Raw genomic sequence first — 18005 nt, forward strand, 5'->3', positions numbered from 1 at the left:
CACATGACTTATGAGGAGAGGCTGAGGGAACTGGGGTTATTTAGTCTGCAGAAGAGAACAGTGAGGGGGGATTTGAGAGCAGCCTTCAACGACCTGAAGAGAATGGAGCTTGGCTGTTTTTAGTGGTGGCGGATGACAGAACAAGGAGCAATGGTCTCCAGTTGCAGTGGGGGAGGTCGAGATTGGATGTCAGGAAACACTATTTCACTAGGAGGGTGGTGAAGCACTGGAATGGGTTCTCTCGGGAGGTGGTGGAATCTCCTTCCTTCAAGGTGTTTAAGGCCCGGCTTGACCAAGGCCTGGCTGGGATGATTTAGTTGGGCTTGGTCCTGCTTCGAGCAAGCGGTTGGAGTCTAAGTTCCCTCTCAGTCGCGCGCTCGCACACCAGCGATGAAGGGCCACGCAGCAGGGGCCTGGAGGGGAGAGGGGTAGATGGGAGGGGAGCCAGCTGGGGATGAAGGGCTGCCACAGGCCTCTCTCCTGGCCCCGGAACTCACTGCTGCCAGCGCCCGGCATGGGAGAGGCCTCTTCCCCCCAGAGCACCGTGCTGCAGGTGGGGAGAAAGCTTGGGGGAGTCCTCTGACCTGAGTTCCTGCGCAGCCTCTTTGGGCCCAGGACTATTTGATTTTGTGGGTCCCAGGCTCCAGGATTTGGTGAAAAATGCAGGGTTCAGAGTGCAGGAGGGGCTGCAGGTTGAGGCAGGGGGGTGGGTGCGGAAGGTGGTGAGGGGGCCGACTGGGGGTGCGGGCTCTGGGGCAGGGCTGGGGATCAGGGGTTTGGAACGTGGGAGGGGGCTCAGGGCAGGAGGTTGGGGTGGGGGGTGGGGGTCTGAGAGGGAGTTAGGGTGCGGGAGGTGGCTCAGGGCAGGAGGTTGGGGTGGGGGTCTGGGAGGGAGTTAGGGTGCTGGAGGGGGCTCAGGGGAGGAGGTTGGGGTGGGGGTGGGCTGTGGAAGAGAGTTAGGGTACAAGAGGGGGCTCAGGGCAGGAGGTTTGGGTGGGGGTATGGGGTTTGAAAGGGAGTTAGGGTGCAGGAGGGGGCTCAGGGCAGGAGGTTGGGGTAGGGGTCTGGGAGAGAGTTAGGGTGCAGGAGGCAGCTCAGGGCAGGAGGTTGGGGTGGGGGTCTGGGAGAGAGTTCGGGTACAGGAGGGGGCTCAGGGCAGGAGGTTGGGGTGGGGGTGGGCTCTGGGAGGGAGTTAGGGTGCAGGAAAGGGCTCAGGGCAGGAGGTTGGGGTGGGGGTGGGGCTCTGGTAGGGAGTTCGGGTGCAGGAGGGGGCTCAGGGCAGGAGGTTGGGGTGGGGGTATGGGGTTTGAAAGGGACTTAGGGTGCAGGAGGGGGCTCAGAGCTGGGGCTTGAGGTGCGGGGTGCTTGCCTGGGGCAGCTCCCATTTGGTGGCGCACTGGGGTTGAGGCAGGCTCCTTGCCTGCCCTGGCCCTGCACTGTTCCTCCCGGGGTGACCCTGCAGCTGCGGGCACGGCAGGGATCATAGAATCATAGAATATCAGGGTTGGAAGGGACCCCAGAAGGTCATCTAGTCCAACCCCCTGCTCGAAGCAGGACCAATTCCCAGTTAAATCATCCCAGCCAGGGCTTTGTCAAGCCTCACCTTAAAAACCTCTAAGGAAGGAGATTCTACCACCTCCCTAGGTAACGCATTCCAGTGTTTCACCACCCTCTTAGTGAAAAAGTTTTTCCTAATATCCAATCTAAACCTCCCCCATTGCAACTTGAGACCATTACTCCTCGTTCTGTCATCTGCTACCATTGAGAACAGTCTAGAGCCATCCTCTTTGGAACCCCCTTTCAGGTAGTTGAAAGCAGCTATCAAATCCCCCCTCATTCTTCTCTTCTGCAGACTAAACAATCCCAGCTCCCTCAGCCTCTCCTCATAAGTCATGTGCTCTAGACCCCTAATCATTTTTGTTGCCCTTCGCTGGACTCTCTCCAATTTATCCACATCCTTCTTGTAGTGTGGGGCCCAAAACTGGACACAGTACTCCAGATGAGGCCTCACCAGTGTCGAATAGAGGGGAACGATCACGTCCCTCGATCTGCTCGCTATGCCCCTACTTATACATCCCAAAATGCCATTGGTCTTCTTGGCAACAAGGGCACACTGTTGACTCATATCCAGCTTCTCGTCCACTGTCACCCCTAGGTCCTTTTCCGCAGAACTGCTGCCTAGCCATTCGGTCCCTAGTCTGTAGCGGTGCATTGGATTCTTCCATCCTAAGTGCAGGACCCTGCACTTATCCTTATTGAACCTCATCAGATTTCTTTTGGCCCAATCCTCCAATTTGTCTAGGTCCTTCTGTATCCTATCCCTCCCCTCCAGCGTATCTACCACTCCTCCCAGTTTAGTATCATCTGCAAATTTGCTGAGAGTGCAATCCACACCATCCTCCAGATCATTTATGAAGATATTGAACAAAACCGGCCCCAGGACCGACCCCTGGGGCACTCCACTTGACACCGGCTGCCAACTAGACATGGAGCCATTTATCACTACCCGTTGAGCCCGACAATCTAGCCAGCTTTCTACCCACCTTATAGTGCATTCATCTAGCCCATACTTCCTTAACTTGCTGACAAGAATACTGTGGGAGACAGTGTCAAAAGCTTTGCTAAAGTCAAGAAACAATACATCCACTGCTTTCCCTTCATCCACAGAACCAGTAATCTCATCATAAAAGGCGATTAGATTAGTCAGGCATGACCTTCCCTTGGTGAATCCATGCTGACTGTTCCTGATCACTTTCCTCTCATGTAAGTGCTTCAGGATTGATTCTTTGAGGACCTGCTCCATGATTTTTCCAGGGACTGAGGTGAGGCTGACTGGCCTGTAGTTCCCAGGATCCTCCTTCTTCCCTTTTTTAAAGATTGGCACTACATTAGCCTTTTTCCAGTCATCCGGGACTTCCCCCGTTCGCCACGAGTTTTCAAAGATAATGGCCAAGGGCTCTGCAATCACAGCCGCCAATTCCTTCAGCACTCTCGGATGTAACTCGTCCGGCCCCATGGACTTGTGCACGTCCAGCTTTTCTAAATAGTCCCTAACCACCTCTATCTCCACAGAGGGCTGGCCATCTCTTCCCCATTCTGTGATGCCCAGCGCAGCAGTCTGGGAGCTGACCTTGTTAGTGAAAACAGAGGCAAAAAAAGCATTGAGTACATTAGCTTTTTCCACATCCTCTGTCACTAGGTTGCCTCCCTCATTCAGTAAGGGGCCCACACTTTCCTTGGCTTTCTTCTTGTTGCCAACATACCTGAAGAAACCCTTCTTGTTACTCTTGACATCTCTTGCTAGCTGCAGCTCCAGGTGCGATTTGGCCCTCCTGATATCTTTCCTACATGCCCGAGCAATATTTTTATACTCTTCCCTGGTCATATGTCCAACCTTCCACTTCTTGTAAGCTTCTTTTTTATGTTTAAGATCCGCTAGGATTTCACCATTAAGCCAAGCTGGTCGCTTGCCATGTTTACTATTCTTTCGGCTGCGGCTGGCTGCGGCCCCAGGGGGCAAGGTTGCTTCTTGCGCTGCCCTGCGTTTGCCTGCAGGCACCGCCCCCACAGATCCCATTGGCTGCGGTTCCCGGCCAATGGGAGCTGCGGGGGTGGAGCCTGCAGGCGAGGGCAGCGGGCGGGCGGAGCTTGCAGACACTCACAGCTCCAGCTCCAGCCCAGCACGGTGGGGGAGGGACAGCAGTGCACAAAGCTGCCTCCCGCTAGGAAGGGCTGGACCAGGTACGTTAGTGGCCGCAGCCCAGGGTCCCGGGCTAAGGGGGCCCCACAAAAAGATCTGCACTTCTGGCAGCCTGGAGATCTTTTTGCGTAGTTCCCCTTAGCCCAGGGCTGCAGCCCCTAAAGCTCCTGCATGAATCCTGCCCTGTCTGCACCCCAAACTCCTCATCCCCAGCCCCACCCCAGAGCCCGCAGCCCCCACACCTCCCAGCCACTGGGTCTCATGATTTATAAAATTGCTATATGCAAAAATCCAAATATTGAAAATTAATTCCCGGGTCCTGCAGACACTTAGACACAGAACTTTACTCACAGAAACAGCCCCGTGGTTCGAAGTTCAGTGAGCATTCGCCGCATCAGGGACTCCGTGTATTTTCATTAAGAACTTGTCATGTGGTGGCATAAAATCTGTCACTTCAAAAGTAAAACAATTTTGTTTTAACAATAAAAAGTTATTTAAACTCTCAGTAATTTACAATAGCAATTTTTTTATACAGGCCAAAGTTTTCAAAAAGTGGAGCCCAAAATTAGGCTCTTTCACCTGCCTTTAGCCACCTAAGGGAAGGGTTTTCAAGCATGCTCAGGGCACAAGTCCTATTGACTTCAACCTGCAAAACCTGATGGTTGAAGCATTTCAGCTCTTTACTTGTGGAAGTACAGTGTCCTGGCCAGAAATCCTCCCGCTCTTCCACGTCGCTTTAAACTAGTAGATCTCAAAGCTCTTGACCAAGGAGGCACAGAGCACAGGCTTCTTGATTTTCAATTCTGCATCTGTATAGTCTCATACTAGGGGATATTAATGAGGCCTTGGGCTTGTCTTTTTCAGCACAGACGAGCATTTTAAGTGTGAAACTTCTTAGTAGAAAAATATTGACATAAAATCCTAAATCTTATTAACACTTAGGAAACTAAAAAAAACAAACAAGTAGAAAACATCCACTTTGACAATTTCAGACCATAAAATGGAAGAGAAGAACTAGCAATATGTAGATAAGAAATTTGATTTAAATTTTCATAAAAACCCTATATTTAAATGTCATAATTTAAATAAAAACTTTAGTTGTGATTTTTAGCCACCCTAAGAAGGGGAGCTCCCAAAGTGTGCTGATGAAAATGTGGACAGGTAGGAGAAACACCAAAACAAAACCAAGACCTGTTGTTTGAAAACACAAGAACATAAGAATGTAAGAAGGGCCATATTGGGTCAGACCAAAGGTCCAGCCAGCCCAGTATCCTGTCTACCGACAGTGGCCAATGCCAGGTGCCCCAGAGGGAGTCAACCTAACAGGTAATGATCAAGTGATCTCTCTCCTGCCATCCAGCTCCATCCTCTGACAAACAGAGGCCAGGGACACCATTCCTTACCCATCCTGACTAATAGCCATTTATGGACTTAACCTCCAAGAATTTATCCAGTTCTCTTTCAAACCCTGTTACAGTCCTAACCTTCACAACCTCATCAGGCAAGGAGTTCCACAGGTTGACTGTGCACTGAGTGAAGAACTTCCTTTTATTTGTTTTAAACCTGCTGCCCATTAATTTCATTTGGTGGCCCCTAGTTCTTATATTATGGGAACAAGTAAATAACTTTTCCTTATTCGCTTTCTCCACACCACTCATGATTTTATAGAGCTCTATCATATCCCCCCTTAGTCTCCTCTTTTCCAAGCCAAAAAGTTCTAGCCTCTTTAATCTCTCCTCATATGGGACCCATTCCAAACTCCTAATCATTTTAGTTGTCCTTTTCTGAACTTTTTCTAATGCCAGTATATCTTTATTGAGATGAGAGGTCCACATCTGTATGCAGTATTCAAGATGTGGGCATACCATGGATTTATATAAGGGCAATAAGATATTCTCCGTCTTATTCTCTATCCCTTTTTTAATGATTCCTAACATCCCGTTTGCTTTTTTGACTGCCACTGCACACTGCGTGGACGTCTTCAGAGAACTATCCACAATGACTCCAAGATCTTTCTCCTGATTAGTTGTAGCTAAATTAGCCCCCCATCATATTGTATGTATAGTTGGGGTTATTTTTTTCAATGTGCATTACTTTACATTTATCCACATTACATTTTATTTGCCATTTTGTTGCCCAATCACTTAGTTTTGTGAGATCTTTTTGAAGTTCTTCACAGTCTGCTTTGGTCTTAATTATCTTGAGCAGTTTAGTATCACCTGCAAACTTTGCCACCTCATTGTTTACCCCTTTCTCCAGATCATTTATGAATAAGTTGAATAGGATTGGTCCTAGGACTCACCACTGGTTACCGCTCTCCGTTCTGGGAATTTACCATTTATTCCTACCCTTTGTTCCCTGTCTTTTAACCAGTTCTCAATCCATGAAAGGATCTTCCCTCTTATGCCATGACAACTTAATTTACATAAGAGCCTTTGGTGAGGCTTCAGAGTGATAGCCGTGTTAGTTTGTTTCAGCAGAAAGAACGAGGAGTACTTGTGGCACCTTAGAGATGAACAAATTTATTTGAGCATAAGCTTTCATGGGCTAAAACCCACTTCATCAGATTCATGCAGTGGAAAATAAGGTAGGAAGATTATATATACATAGAGAACATGAGAAAATGGGGGTTGCCATTCTAACTCTCAACAAGACCAATCGATTAAGGTATCACAACAAAAGTGTTTTTTTCTCTTGCTGCTAATAGCCCAATTAATTGATTGGTCTCGTTAAGAGCTGGTATGGAAACCCCCATTTTCTCATATTCTCTCTATACATATATATATCTTCCTTCTATATGTTCCACTCCATGCATCTGATGAAGTGGGCTTTCGCCCATGAAACTTATGCTCAGATAAATTGGTTAGTTTCTAAGGTGCCACAAGTCCTCCTCATTATCTTTTCCTGATTGATTGTGCTGGGGGCTCTGCCTGGCTCCAGCACTCTGGTCCCTCAGCTACCAAGGCCACCTGGGAACCCTGATCGATTCCAGCTTCAAGTAGTGCTGAGATCCATCTGTCTCTTTCTGTGCCTCTGTCTCTCTCTAGGTATAGCCTCCTGACCCTGCCTTACGTGATCAGTTATCATTTGCTAGCCCTAACTTTTGTAATCAAATTGAAGTTAGATTTAATCTTGGAACGGTTTTCTTTGTTTGGCTCCCCTTGTAAGGTTACTACCTGGAAATAAATAACTTTCATGGTTAAGCTGATTGCTCTCCCCCTTACCCCCCACCTCCATGGGTGTTTTTGGCTTCTCCATTCACTCTGCAGCAACGCTCCTTGTACCCAAGCTCAAGATCCCTGGAGCCCCAAAAATCCTCGGGGGTTTGCTCATCAAGTGGGTTACTAGCAGAATGGTTGTGGTGTGAAGGTGGGGATAGGGAGGTGCTGAACCTGGGCCATAGGAGGGTGGCAGATTAAGCTGTTGCTCAGCCCAGCCCCATGAGACCAAGGACATATGAGGATAACAGCTTTAAATTGCTGTTCAATCCAGCCGTCTGAGTCCAGGGACACATAAGGGGTCAGCTTGCGAGTGCTGATTACCCAATCCTCTCAGACATGCTATGTTCATGTGTGTGTGTGTGTATGTTCATCAGATTTGGGGGCTTCAAGACCCCAGCCCTGGGAATCGAGGTCCTGCAGGGTAGCTCCATTGGGAGGGAACTTGCAGAAGGAAGGAGTAGCGCTCCATAGGAAAACACAAGTGACACAAGCAGTACATTGACAGAATTGCAGAATCTCCCCCCACCAGAAGAGTAACCCTAATAAATGGGCGTACCCCAAGGTAAAGGGCAAATCTGGTAACAGTTCATTTTGGGCTTCTTTTGAAGGGGGATTGACGTCATTCTTGGGAGAAGTAACCTGCTATGGCCAAAAATACTTTAGAACTGTGCGCCCTTCCAGACAAGTCTTATGTCCCAAATACTTTGGGTCTTCCGGGATAAGTCCCTGAATAATCAAGGATCTTGACCAAAAAGGTCGTCACGTCTAAAAAGGAAGAAAGATTGTCATTGTGGAGACCATGAAACAAGCCCTGCAACTTTTTGACATGTATCCCGACAGTCCACAGGGTGAACATCAAGGAACGTTCAAAGCGAGAAGGGCGTTCTTTTTGGGAAGACTAACCCCCATTGCGCTGACCAGGAGAAGGGGGAAGTGGGAGCCTGCAGTGCCATCTAGCGGCCAAAGGAGAAATCGCCGGCTTCTGGACCTGTGTGCACGGTTGGTTCGGTTCCCATGCAAAGCTGTGTCATGCCGGGTTGGGAAAACGGGGTTCTGCTGCATGACATCATCCTCTGGAATGACTCAACCCGATAGGACACCTCCTACGATACAGTGCTATGAGTGACACTCTCAAACAGGTCCCCACAGATCCCCAGCCTCCCCCCACCGGGAGGCAGGTGTGAGAGGATTGTTCTCGAACTGACAGAGGGAGAAACGAAGGCCGAGAAAGGTGAAGGGCCTTGTCTTCCATCAAACAACCTGTCGGGATAGAGTTGGGAACAGGACCCAGGTGTCCTGACTTTCAAACTAATCATCATTCTATGACAAGATATCTGGCTCTGTGGATGAGGGGAAAGCAGTGGACGTGTTGTTCCTTGACTTTAGCAAAGCTTTTGACACTGTCTCCCACAGTATTCTTGCCAGCAAGTTAAAGATGTATGGGCTGGATGAATGGACTATAAGGTGGATAGAAAGCTGGCTAGATTGTCGGGCTCAACAGGTAGTGATCAATGGCTCCATGTCTAGTTGGCAGCTGGTATCTTGTAGAGTGCCCCCAGGGTCGGTCCTGGGGCCAGTTTTGTTCAATATCTTCATTAATGATCTGGAGGATGGTGTGGACTGCACCCTCAGCAAGTTTGCAGATGACACTAAACTGGGAGGAGAGGTAGATACACTGGAGGGTAGGGATAGGATACAGAGGGCCGTAGACAAATTAGAGGATTGGGCCAAAAGAAATCTGATGAGGTTCAACAAGGAGAAGTGCAGAGTGCTGCACTTAGGACGGAAGAATCCCATGCACCGCTACAGACTAGGGACCGAATTGCTAGGCAGCGGTTCTGGAGAAAAGGACCTAGGGGTTACAGTGGACGAGAAGCTGGATATGAGTCAACAGTATGCCCTTGCTGCCAAGAAGGCCAAAGGCATTTTGGGATGCACATGTAGGGGCATTGCCAGCAGATCAAGGGACATGATCGTTCCCCTCTATTTGACATTGGTGAGGCCTCATCTGGAGTACTGTGTCCAGTTTTGGGCCCCACACTACAAGAAGGATGTGGAAAAATTGGAAAGAGTCCAGTGGAGGGCAACAAAAATGATTAGCGGACTGGAGCACATGACTTATGAGGAGAGGCTGAGGGAACTGGGATTTTTTAGTCTGCGGAAGAGAAGAATGAGGGGGGATTTGATAGCTGTTTTCAGCTACCTGAAAGGGGGTTTCAAAGAGGATGGATCTAGACTGTTCTCAGTGGTAGCTGATGACATTACAAGGAGTAATGGTCTCAAGTTGCAGTGGAGGAGGTTTAGGTTGGATATTAGGAAAAACTTTTTCACTGGGAAGGTGGTGAAACACTGCAATGCGTTACCTAGGGAGGTGGTGGAATCTCCTTTCTTAGAAGTTTTTAAGGTCAGGCTTGACAAAGCCCTGGCTGGGACGATTTAGTTGGGGATCGGTCCTGCTTTGAGCAGGGGGTTGGACTAGATGACCTCCTGAGGTCCCTTCCAACCCTGATATTCTATGATTCTATGATCAGTCTGGAGTTTCACACACTGAATGATCAGAATAAATGGACCTGCAATGAGCTACAGACCAACAACCATTCACACTGATTCTTCAGCAAGTGTTTCAGAAGCACGAGAACACCAGCGAGAACCGGGGACGGCTCAGAGACAATCAGCAGTGAGAAGGAGAACAATTCACCAAGCAGATGATTGGTTCTGGCTTATTTGCTGGGCCTTAAACGAGAACAACAAAGTCCTGAGTCTCCTCCCTGCCACGAGACCCCCCTGCTCAGCCAATCAGCATTGAGACTCTGGCGGTGGGCTGAGGGTTCCCCAGATGGCCCAGGGATGGCTCAGGTCACCGGTGAGGATCACTCTCAGAGCACGCTTCCTGTCCCATCTCTTTGGGAGGCCTCCCACCATGAGGGCTACAGAGCAGCCCCCTCCTCGGCAGTGGAGGGGGGGAAGCAGGAAAAGGGAAACCAAAAAAGACAAATCCCAAGGACTCGAAGGGACAAAGGCCTAGCTGGGGGAAAACTGTCCCACCTTAACCTCCTGTTTTCCATGCCGAGAATTTGGCCAGCACTGGGTGGATCAGACTGCCTAGGTACCAAACCTCTCTGGGGCTCTTGCCTTCTCCACAGGGACGTCTGTCTTCTCGCTCAATGAGCAGTGGGAAAGGAGAAAACTCCAGAGAGGCTCCACCTCGCGCTCATATACGTGACCCTGAATTCTCTCTCAGTCCTCAAGGAGACACCTCAAGAAGGAGACTCCCTGCAGCAAAGCCCCGGGGGTCTCTGAGATCCCCCTGCCCTGCAGCTTGTCCTCCCTGGCCATTGTCATGGATTCTCTGTGAGGTCACTGCCTCCCAACCTCCTTTCACCAATCAGATGAGTGCTGCAAAAGGCCCTTTGTGATGTCACTGCCAGCCCCACCACTGCCCTGCAGGGCTCATGTCCTGCCCCGAGCCGGCTCCTGTGCATGTTTGAGCTGCTCCCCCTGGGTCACCCCCACACACTCAGTGGTCGTGCAAGGGTTCAAGCAGGCCACACGTGGAACCATAAGATGATGCTCAATGTGCTGCACTCGGTTTTGCAGAGATTTGGAGACTTGAAGGCCATAAGAGACTGTTAGATCATCTCATCTGGCCCCCCTACACATCACAGGCCTCCTGCATGGTGCAGTAGTGAGTTTTGGACCAAAGCAGACTCCAGAAAGGCATCTCATCAAGGGATGGAGGAAGCACCACTTCCCTTGGGACTCTGGAGGAAATTGATGCTGTGGGGGGCAGGGAATTGACCCCAAGGCCACACTTGTGAGTCTGTATCATAACACACATGCACAACAGCACTGCGCGAAGTATGTACACGTCACCTTAACTCTGATGTTTCCTAACGTTTACAGGCCTGGTCTCTATGGTGTTCTTTGTGCTTACAGATCTATTTTGGGAGAGATGCAATCATTTAGTTCAGAGTGGGAGCCATGGTAGTCTGTATCAGCAAAACAAACAAACAAAGCAAAACAAAACAAAAAAACGAGTAGTTCTGGCACCTTAGAGACTTACAAATGTATTTGGGCACATTTGATGGTGTGGCTGATGTGATTAGGTCCTAGGAAGGTGTCCCTAGAATAGATATGTGGACAGAGTTGGCAATGGGTTTGTTGCAAGGATAGGTTCCTGGGTTCATGTTTTTGTTGTGTGGTTTCTGGTGAGTATTTGCTTCAGGTTGGGGGGCTGTCTGTAACCGAGGACTGGCCTGTCTCCCAAGATCTGTGAGATTGAGGGATCATCCTTCAGAATAGATTGTAGATCCTTGATCGTGCCCTGGAGATCTGTTAGTTGGCGGCTGAAGGTGATGGCTGGTGGAGTTCTGTTCCTTTCTTTGTTGGGCCTGTCCTGGAGTAGGTGACTTCTGGGTATTCTTCCTTTCAGCAGGTGGGGATTGTAGTTTGAAGAATGCTTGATAGAGATCCTGGAGGTGTTTGTCTCTATCTGAGGGATTGCAGCCACAGCCTCAGGAACAACTCTGACATCAGAATCAAAAAGACTTACAACGGAGGTGCTGTCATCTTCATGAATAGGTTGGAATATGAACAAGAGGCTGCTACACAGCTCTCCAACTCCACATCCTCCAGCCCATTCCCCTCTGATCCCACTCAGGGTGACCAAGAGAAACTGCACCATCTGCTCAAGAAACTCCCTGAAAAAGCAGAAGAACAAATTTGCACAGACACGCCCCTGGAACCTCGACCAGGGGTCTTCTATCTGCTACCCAAGATCCATAAACCGGGAAATCCTGGATGCCCCGTCACCTCAGGCATTGGCTAGGGGTGCTGGTCAAGCAGGGCCTGAGGAGAGAGTCGACACAGCCAGATAATCCTGCTGTCAGGATGCCAATGCCTGGGAGGATTTCATCGCAGTCTCTGACAAGGGGGTTCAGGCTCCAGTGTTCTGCTCTGTTTTCCCAGCCCTGTCCAGGGGGTTGTTTCCAGTTTCAGAAATGGGGCAATGTTCACACACTCCCAATGGGTCTTTGCATAAATCAGGCCCTAAGCCAGGGGCAGGCAATCTTTTGGCCTGATGCCGGATCGGGTTTCAGAAATTGTATGGAGGGACAGTTAGGGGAGGCTGTGCCTCCTCAAACAGCAAGGCATAGCCCGACACCCGCCCCCATCCGACCCCCGCTTCTCACCCCCTGACGGCCGCCCCGGGCCTCCGGCTCCATCCAACCCCTCTGTTCCCTGAGGGGCCCCTGATCCCCCCACCCCTAACAGCCCCCCACCACCCCATCCAACCCCCCCCCTCCTTCCTGCCTGCCCCCCAAGATCCCTGCTCCCTTCAACCACCCCTTCTCCCTGCCCTCTGACCGCCCCTGGAACTCCCACCCCTGACTGCCCCCCACCGCCCCATCCACCCCCTCCTCTGCTTCCTGCCTGCCCCCCAGACCCCCTGCCCCATTCAACCGCCCCTTCTCCCTGACCGCTCTGGGACCTCCTGCCGCCAATCAACACTCTGTTCCCTGCCCTCTGACCACCCCGACCCCATCCGCCCCCCCGCCCCTGACCCCCCTTTGAACTCCCCTGCCCCCTACCGCACACCTCCCCCGCTCTCTGCCCCCTGAGCGCGCTGCCTGGAGCCCCGGGGGCTGGGGGCGGCTGCCCGGAGCATGGGCCGGCGGCGCCGGGAGCGGAGGCTGCGGGGGGGGAACAGCAGGGGCAGGGCCGGGGGCTCTCTGTAGCTCGGGGCCGGGCGGAGCAGCTCCGAGCCCCCGGCCCCCCTTCTGTCCCCGCTCCCCACATGTCACTGCCCCCCAACCCCGGGGAGCTGCCACAGCTTCCCTCTGCCCGGGGCAGGGACTCGCAGCCCCCTCACTGGGAGCAGCCTGGACCCCACCGCCCCGCACAGGCTGTCCCGGGATCAGATCCCTGGGGGGCAGGTCTCCCCTTCTCTCCCTGGGGGCACTGCCAGACCCCCCGTCCCCACTGGGACCCCCCACCTGAGATGCCCCAAGACCAACCCACAGCCATGGCCAGCTGCCACCCCACTTCCCCTCCCCACCAGCCCCCAGGCCCCAGTGTGGCTGAGCCCCTCCACCGTCCCCCCCGACTGTCCTCCTCGCCCCAAGCCAGGCTGCAGCCGCCCCACCCCACAGACCCCTCACCTCCCTACAGCCCCCCACAGCCATGCCGTGTCCCCCTGGGGGCGGCCCTGGTGCTGCCCCTCCCTCCCAACCCAATCGCCACAGCCATGCCATTGACCCAAGTCCCCGATCCAAGTCCCCTATAGCCTCTCCTCCCCCACAACCCTCCCAGACCCCAGCCCCATCCCTACAACCCAATCACCCCCTGTCCACAACCCCCCTCTCCTCCTCCTACAGCACCAATCCATCCCCTACCCTCCCACAGCTCCCACCACACAGACCCCTCCACCTCCCAGCTGGGATCCCTCCCCGCCCCCAGCCGCCCCACCCACCCCGTCAGACACCTGCCCCGCTGGTGCACCAGGGTTTCCCCAAGACCCACCAACAGCTGTGAATGGTGTGGAGGAGAAGGTGTTGGTATTCGGTTGTGTATTGGTATTATGTGTATGTGTCGAGGCCTGGGGGGGCTTTGTGCTGGGGGAGAAGCTGAGCCCTGATTCGGGGCCGGGGCTTCTCTGACTTGGGGTCCTATGAAGGGAGCCAGCCCATCAGGCCATGGCACAGGAGCCAGCAAACAGGGCTGTAAACAGGGGGGTCTGAGGGGGAGTTTGTCTTGTGGTGCTTGTTTGGGGTTTGTTGTTGCTGTGGGGGGTGGGGTTTGGGTGTTTCCCAGATGAACAGGATTTCGGTGGGAAGGCGATGACAGACACAGAGGCAGCAGAGGGAGTGACTCATGTTGTGGAAGACACAGTGAAGATGACTGGCTGTGGAAGCTGCTGTATGTCCATGATCCTGGAGGGGGGGCCTGGTAAGAGTTTTGTCTGCATGAAATGTCGTCTGCTCGAGCTGATGGAGGAGAAGATCGGAGGTTTGGAGGTGCAGGTGGAAAGTCTGGTTGAGTTTAGAAAGGGGTTTGAGCAGATGATGGAGCAAAGACATGAGGTATCTGAAGGGAAAAGCTCAGCCTTGCAGATGGAAGCAGGACTGGGGAATTCTGAGGGGAGACTGCTGGGTGAGGGAAGTGGTCAGTGGAAGCATGTGACTACAAGAACCAGGCAGAGGAAAAGACGGGCTAGTGAAGGAAAAATAGAGCTCAGGAATAGGTTTTGAGAGTTGGAAAATGAAGAAGGGGCTCAGCAAGTAGTCACTGAAGGTGGAGAGGCAAGGAAGAAGAGAAGAGCGGCTAGCCCTATAGGAAAAGGGGAAAAGTCAATGGAGACGACACCAAATATTAGCCCCAGGAGGATACAGGATGGATTGAAGAGGATTACAAGAAAGAATAGGAATGGAAAGAACTTGCAGTCAGAGGGAACAGGGGATAGACTGGAGAATAGCATTGTCACCAGGGAAAGGCAGGTCTACCTTATGGGGGACTCTTTACTGAGAAGAATAGACAGGCCTGTAACCAGGCCTGGAGAAGGGCAACAAAGGCGTGACAAGATTATGACTATCAATGGAGGGCTCAGGCAGTGGTGCTAGAAGGAGGGCTTTGGGATGTATGGCCACTGGGAGGCATTCCTGGACAGAGGACAGTTCTCTCGGGATGGACTTCATCTGAATAGGGAAGGAAATAAACTTCTAGGGTGGAGGCTGGCACAACTGATTAAGAGAGCTTTAAACTAGGAATCTGGGGGAGATGGTTGGTTGGGGGATGTCCAGGTAATGTCCACGCCGGATTTTAGCCTTGAGAGGGAAGAAAACAAAGTAAGAAAGGATACAGCCGTGGGTAGGAGAATGGCTGTAAGGAGGAAGGGCAGTGTGGACACCAGTCTAATATTTTCTACTGGCTGTAGAATGACCGTGCCTCATTGGGTAAAAAACGTGAGCGAGGCCACACAGCAAAAATGAAGATGTTTGTACACTAATGCGAGGAGCCTAGGTAACAAAATGGAGGAACTAGAGCTACTGGTGCAGGAAGTGAAACCATATGCTCTGTACCATATGACGAGAACTGAATCCTCGGGGCTTTCAGGAAGATTCCTTCTCAAATTTATCTGTCATACACATCAAAGATGAATTTCTCATTTTTCGTACATTTCAGGAACTGATCTCTTCCAAGTCAACAGGAGCGAATTGGAATGGACTAAGGAGGATCATTATGTGAGGAATGAATGACTACCACTAAGCCGTTCAGAATTTTTCATGTTTCAGAATTTTAGAGACTCGATCTCTAACAATCACCAGAAGCAATTCTGGAAGGATATTGGAGGATAATTCCATATGGAGTTAATGACTAGCAGTGATCAGTAATAACTGTCTCAATTTTAGTAATTTCCATGAACCGATCTCTACCAAAGGATCAGGAGAGAATCCGAATGGCTTTTCGAGGAAGAGTGCATGAGAGATCAACGGCTACATCTGATTAGTAAGGAATGTCTCATTTTTAGTAATTTACACAAACTATTTCAACCAAATAACCAGGAGAGTATCTAAAAGATCGTTGGAGGATGATGCCATGAGGTACTAATTACTAGCAGTGATCAGTAATAAATGTTTGATTTTTTAGTAATTTTCATGAACCAATCTCTACAAACTCACCAGGAGAGAATCTGGATTGCTAGAGTGCTAGGTACTTGTAAATATGGATTTTCTTACTTTGAGTAATTTGCACGAACCAATCTGTTCCAACACACCAAGAGAGAATGCAGTTGCCCTTCTGGTGGATGATTCCATGGGAAATTTATCAGAAGACGGATGAGGAATGAATTTTCTCATTCCTAGTCATTTTCAGGAACCGATTTTATTCGAAATCACCAGGAGCTAATTATCAAAGGATTTCGGAGGATGATTCCATGTGTAATTCATTACTAACATGGATCAGTAATAAGAGTCTCATTTTTATTAATTTCCACCAAATCATGAACTGATAGCTACCAAATCACAAGGAGCGATTCTGAAAGGCTTTTGGAGGATGATTCCATTTGTCATTGATTTCTAGCATTGATCAGTTATAACTTTCTCATTTTTAGCAATTTTCACCATAAATCTCTACCAAATGGCGAAGAGATAATAGACTTTTTTTTTGGTGGATGGTTCCATGAGAAATAGATCAGGATACCTGATTACGAATGACTTTCTCATCTGGAGTAATTTTCATGAACTGCTCTGTACCATATGACGAGAAGTGAATCCTCGGGGCTTTCAGGAAGATTCATTCTCAAATTTATCTGTCGCACACATCAAAGATGAATTTCTCATTTTTCATACATTTCAGGAACTGATTTCTTCCAAGTCAACAGGAGCGAATTGGAATGGACTAAGGAGGATCATTATGTGAGGAATGAATGACTACCACTAAGCCATTAAGAATTTCTCATTTTTCGGAATTTTCGAGCCTCGATCTCTAACAATCACCAGAAGCAAATCGGAAAGGATTTTAGAGGATAATTCCATATGGAGTTAATGACTAGCAGTGATCAGTAATAACTGTCTCAATTTTAGTAATTTCCATGGACCGATCTCTACCAAAGGACCAGGAGAGAATTGGAATGGCTTTTCGATGAAGAGTGCATGAGACATCTATGGCTAGAGCTGATTAGTAATGAATGTCTCATTTTTAGTAATTTACACAAACTATTTCAACCAACAGACCAGGAGAGTATCTAAAAGATCTTTGGAGGATGATGCCATGAGGTACTAATTACTAGCAGGGATCAGTAATAAATGTTTGATTTTTTAATATTTTTCATGAAATAATCTCTACAAACTCACCAGGAGAGAATCTGGATTGCTGGAGTCTTTACCACTAGGTACTTGTAAATAAGGATTTCTTACTTTGAGTAATTTGCACGAACCAATCTGTTCCAACGCACCAAGAGAGAATGCAATTGCTTTTCTGGTGGATGATTCCATGGGAAATTTATCGGAAGACGGATGAGGAATGAATTTTCTCATTCCTAGTAATTTTCACGAACCGATTTTATTCTAAATCACCAGGAGCTAATTATCAAAGGATTTCGGAGGATGATTCCATGTGTAATTCATTACTAACATGGATCAGTAATAAGAGTCTCATTTTTATTAATTTCCACCAAATCATGAACTGATAGCTACCAAATCACAAGGAGCGATTCTGAAAGGCTTTTGGAGGATGATTCCATTTGTAATTGATTTATAGCAAGGATCAGTTATAACTTTCTCATTTTTAGCAATTTTCACCATAAATCTCTACCAAATGGTGAAGAGACAATAGACTTGGTTTTTGGTGGATGGTTCCATGAGAAATAGATCAGGATACCTGATTACGAATGATTTTCTCATCTTGACAGGTTTCAGAGTAACAGCCGTGTTAGTCTGTATTCGCAAAAAGAAAAGGAGTACTTGTGGCACCTTAGAGACTAACCCATTTATTTGAGCATGAGCTTTCGTGAGCTACAGCTCACTTCATCGGATGCAATGAACATCCGATGAAGTGAGCTGTAGCTCATGAAAGCTCATGCTCAAATAAATTGGTTAGTCTCTAAGGTGCCACAAGTACTCCTTTTCTTTTTTCTCATCTTGAGTAATTTTCACGAACTGCTCTGTACCGTGTGATGAGAAGTGAATCCTCGGGGCTTTCAGGAAGATTCCCTCTCAGATTTATCTGTCGCACAGCTCAAAGATGAATTTCTCATTTTTAGTAAATTTCAAGAACCGATTTCTTCCAAATCACCAGTGTTAGAGAGCTTATTCCTTCACTCTCCCACTTCCCTGGTCCTTCTCGCATGAACAGAGAGCAACAATACCCAAAGTCCGAAGGTGCAAGCAATTCGATGTTTATTGGGGTGAACTTCCAGCAAGCTTAAATACAAGTTCCTTTTTCCTTATTTTCGAATCCCAACTTACTTCCTGTTTGCCCCTAATTTATATAGTAATATTCTTAGCTATACCTTAACCAATCATTCTACTGAAATTTAACTAACCAATCCTCACATATTGTAACATGATTAGCTAACCAATTATATC

Source organism: Natator depressus, chromosome 25, assembly GCF_965152275.1.
Source record: "Natator depressus isolate rNatDep1 chromosome 25, rNatDep2.hap1, whole genome shotgun sequence".
Taxonomy (NCBI): Eukaryota; Metazoa; Chordata; order Testudines; family Cheloniidae; genus Natator; species Natator depressus.